This window comes from Notolabrus celidotus, chromosome 5 (assembly GCF_009762535.1).
Source record: "Notolabrus celidotus isolate fNotCel1 chromosome 5, fNotCel1.pri, whole genome shotgun sequence".
In the NCBI taxonomy this organism is placed as follows: domain Eukaryota; kingdom Metazoa; phylum Chordata; class Actinopteri; order Labriformes; family Labridae; genus Notolabrus; species Notolabrus celidotus.
In genome coordinates, this window is record NC_048276.1 from 243639 (window position 1) to 248638 (window position 5000).

Sequence of the window (5000 nt, forward strand, 5' to 3'; positions counted from 1 at the left end):
TGAAGGAATGACAGAAGGAAAGGAGGGGATGAGAAAAGGAGACATAAAGGATGAAGAAACATGGAAAAAACAAAGAGAGAAAGAAAGAAAGAAAAGAAAGAAAGAAAGAAAGAAAGAAAGCAGGAGAGAAGGATGAAAGAGAGAAAGAAAGAAGGAGGAAATGAAAGAAAGATGAACACAATAGAAAGGAGAAAAGAAGGAACGAGAGAAAGAAAGAAAGAAAGAAAGAAAGAAAGAAAGAAAGAAAGAAAGGATGAATGACAGACCCAACAAAGGAATCTACAGCAGAGATCCAGAGGAACCTACGAGACAAGGGAGCTCAGGGACTCCAGAAAGGTCTATGGTTAGTAACTTTAATGGGACAGGAAGAGTTAAAGTGAGAGACAGGCAGAGAGAGGAGAGAGAGGGAAAGACAGGATCCCGGTGTGTCAGTCTAAGCCTATAGCAGCAGAACTAAGACCTGGTCCAAGCCGCAGACAGAGTGACAGAGCCAGAGACTCGTGGAGGTCTGCAGAAGTGATAAAATAAAAGTGATAAAAACAAACAGGGGAGTCATCATTTGGTCGATACTTCCTGTATTGGCTTTGATTTGTGTTTTCAAACTGGTTCATTATTTTATTTCCATCAAGAATTAAACATCTCATTAGTTTCTGACTCTTCAGTAAAGGGTCATTCTGTAATCTGTATGGGTTATGGTTATGCAGATTAGCATCCTGACAAGGTGAGCAGGACAGTAACTTCTGCAGGAACAGTAATGTTGACACATCTGTCCTTCTCTGCAGCTGACACTGAATTCATTTATTATTGTAGGCCCGAGATGCCAGCCATATGTTAATGTCTAAGCTGTAATGCAGCGACCTGCCACTAGGCGGGGCTGTGGCTCTGGTTATTAGCTATTCCCATAATGTTTAACTACCTGAATGCAAACATGCACAGTTGGACTCTCACAGCACGAAGCCGTTTGACGTTATCTAGATCTTCAAAGTGGTGCACAGGACGTTCACCTGCAAGGAGGACTTCTATGCTAATATTGCCACAGTGTCAACAGGCTAACCAAAAATATAAATCACCAACAATCTGCCTTTTACTTGAGGCTGACGACCAAATTCCACCGGATACACAAGACTTCTGTTTGTGCCGGATGCCGGAGCACGCGGTTCAATCTCAACAGAGCAGATGGAGCGGGACAGGAAGTCAGGTTTCACCAAAACAAAATGAAAACATCCGGTTAATTTTCAGAATCAAACACTCTGTGTTATCACCAGATCGTATTTCACTTAACTACAACAACAAACCAAAGTCATGATGAGCGGAGCCAGGCCTGGAGTCAACAGGTCAGAGGTTTTCAGAGGACCAGAAAGACAACATGGATGAGGAGAGGAGGAGGAGGAGGAGGATCCTGAATTTTGCAGAGGGTGCATGGTGACTTCCTGGCAGAGGCCCCGTCTCAGCTGTGAAGCAGAGTGAAGAGGAATGCTTTGAGATGAGACTTGATAGAGGTCAGAGTCTAACATTGACTTGGGGGGTACTCCAGGTCTGCGTTTTCATGATTTGTTCTGACTCTTGGGATCAGGCCCCAGATGTTCTCTGGACCTCCGTGGGTTCGTATGCCACAAACATGTCCGATTCCCAGGACCCCAGTGTTAACCCGGCGTTGCTCAGGTCGTGGGTCGTCTGTGGGTCGTTGGGGTCATGTGATCTATAGTGCGACCTTAAATGCTCTGCCAGATCATTCAAGAGACCAGTGGTGTCTCAGGCCACCACGTCTGATAAGAGAAGGATGTTCAAGCTTTATCTCGATGGCTTCCTCGACATCTTCTCATTAGAAATCTCATTACATTATGTTGGGTAGACTCAATAAGAACAGCATTCCCAGATTTGTTTTCCAACCAACCCTCTGTTAGAAACTTGAGATCAAGTCTGTATGATGTTATAAAAGCATGGATTAAAAGTGACCTATTAGACAGGGATCTCACTTTAATAAGTACAGGCAGTTTGAGGTTTGTTGGAGCAGAGGGGGAGGACTCCTGCAGAATCTTAAGACTTGATAACAAAAGTTCAAAAAAGACAAAGTCACACAAAAACTAAATCCTAAATGTCCAAAATAAAAAGACAGGGAACACAAGACTCACCGGGAAGACGTGATGATCCAACACAGGAGAACAGAGAAACTACACACACACAGAGAAACTACACACACACACAGAGAAACTACATCCACACAGAGGGACGAGCAGCAGGTGTGGACACACTCAGGTGTGAACACACTCAGGTGTGAACACACTCAGGTGAAACTCATGAGGGTTATCAGAAAGGAGGGAACACACAGAGGCAGGAAGTAACACTGAACCAGACACAGGGAGCAAGAATACAAAATAACCTGACGTTAAATATTAGATTACAAATTATATCATATTATTAAATTTAACTAGATTATGTTACATTACAATTTATCATTTATATAGTATATTATATTATGTTATATGATAATATGTGATAATATATGATATTATATTAAATTGCATTATATTATATTATATTATATTATATCATATTAAATTATACTATATTATATTATATTATATTATATTATATTATATTATATTATATTATATTATATTATATTATATTGCATTACACTATATCTGCACGGTGGTGCAGTGGGTATCGCTGTTGCCTCACAGCTAGAAGGTTCCTGGCTCGAATCCCCGTCCGGGCGGGTGTGGAGTTTGCATGTTCTCCCCGTGTATGCGTGGGTTCTCTCCGTGTTCTCCGGCATCCTCCCACAATCCAAAAACATGCTCAGGTTCATTGATCACTCTAAATTGCCCGTAGGTGTGAGTGTGTGCATGAATGGTTGTCTGTCTCTCTGTGTTAGCCCTGTGATAGGTTGGCGACCTGTCCAGGGTGTACCCTGCCTTCCGCCCGAAGCCAGCTGGGATAGGCTCCAGCCCCCCGTGACCCCTAATGGGATAAGCGGTCAAGATTATATTAAATGTAATTGCATAAATTAAAAGACATTAAATTATAGATTATGCTATATAATTATTTATTACTTATTACAACTGATCATGTTACTATGATATATTACTTTCCTATTCTCTAGCTCTGTATCAGAACATACCTTTATACCCATATATATCTATGTTACATACTGCACCTTAAACCGTCTCACAGTGCACGTTATATTCGTCTTTTTATATCACCCTGTTTCCATTTGTCATCGTCACACCATGTCCCTGTCACTTCTGCATAGCATGTCCTAACTGCCTGTATAATCATAAATATGTTTACCATGTTAACATTTGTGTATACTGTACTATACAGACCATGAAGAACAGATCTGGAGTTGCAAAAGCATGGGGAGTCCTAGTGACTGCAGAAACTGATAGTGGAAGCTCTGGTGCTGATTTAGGATTTAGAAGGACTCTGGATGGGACGTGGGGTTCCCAATGTGGGATGTTGAGGAAGGAGGAGCGGGACACTTTGAGAGGTTTGGGGTCACAAAGGCACAGGGGGTGTTTGTCCTCCATCTGGCTGGTGGATTTTAGAGCTGAGTCAGGGGAGGGGATAGATGTTAGAGAGTCAGGGGAAAGGGAGGGGAAAGGGTCTCTGCAGAGAGGCCTTCAGCGGAAGAGGAGGAGGAGGAGGGAAGGGAAGAGTTGTTGGGTTCCTCAGATAGCAGAGAAACTTGTCTGTGAGCCGCCTCGTTCCAAGCCTGTTTAGGAGCTTAGACCCTGTCTGTTCTTCCCTGGTATAAGCTGCACCCTCAGAATAAGAATAGTTTGATTCCTGGATGGTTCAGCACCTTGAGAAGCCGTCTTGTGATATCTGTTTACCGTGGACCTTGAGATATCGGCTTACAGCTCTGATAGCGGCGTCTCCAACAGGCAGCATATCTCTCCTTCACCTCTGGCATGGATTCTCTCCGTCTCTCCTTCTGCCTGACACTGTTTACTTTCAGGAAACACATCACACTTTATTCCTGGTTCTTCATTTGGAACAGGTCTCCCCTGGGGTAGCACCAAATGTACGCTTTGTTGCATCAGCCTGTTATTTAATAAGTTGATGAAGCATCAGCTGGAGTATTTATGGTGTCACGTCTTGTGGACACAGCAGGTTTACATTCAGTGTTTGTGGTGTGTTTACTAAAACAAAGATGGAGGTCAGAGGAGAAGGACGTCTGGTGTTTCATACGACTAATGAAAGACAGAGAGATTGATACAACACATCGTTTTCATATTGTTTATTCATTATTATTATCTCCACACAGGGAACACTGCAGGAGATGTTATGAATAAAAGTCACAGCTGAGTGTGTCATGGTGTCTTAATGTGAGCTCTGACACTGCAGCTGAAACCCTGAGAAAACAAAGAACATGTAAGATAACAGAGTGATGTTTACTCTGTGTGACAAACCTGAACTCCAGAGAGAGAGAGAGAGAGAGAGAGAGAGAGAGAGAGAGAGAGAGAGAGAGAGAGAGAGAGAGAGAGAGAGAGAGAGAGAGAGCATCTCTCTCCTGTTAGCTTCTCTACTCTGCCTCCCAGTAGGATATTAAATCCTTCCTCTGACCTTCAAAGCTCTTAAAGGTCAGACACCTTCATATCTTAAAGAGCTCATAGTTCCCTATCACCCCTCTAGAGCAGGGGTTCTCAAACTGTTTGGAGCCAGGGACCCCTTACAGGTGAGAAGATTGTCCAAGGACCCCCTCATAACTGTAACACAGATTAAACACATTAGTGATGTCATGATCAGAAGCTGCGGCTCTGAGAGTCGATGCTTTATAGTGGATCAGAAGAGCCGGCTCACATCCAGAGAGAGCCGGCTCCCAGTTAGTTCCTTTCCCTGCTTAGCTCTCTCAGTGCTCAGCCCCAGCTCTGCTCACAGCAGAACTTTGTTTTGATTGGTCAGCATGGCGGCCATGCGGCCAATCACATGTGAGGATATAGGATCCAGGTGATGGAGGGGAGGCTGTGTATCGTGGCTTCATCTGTTCCTTC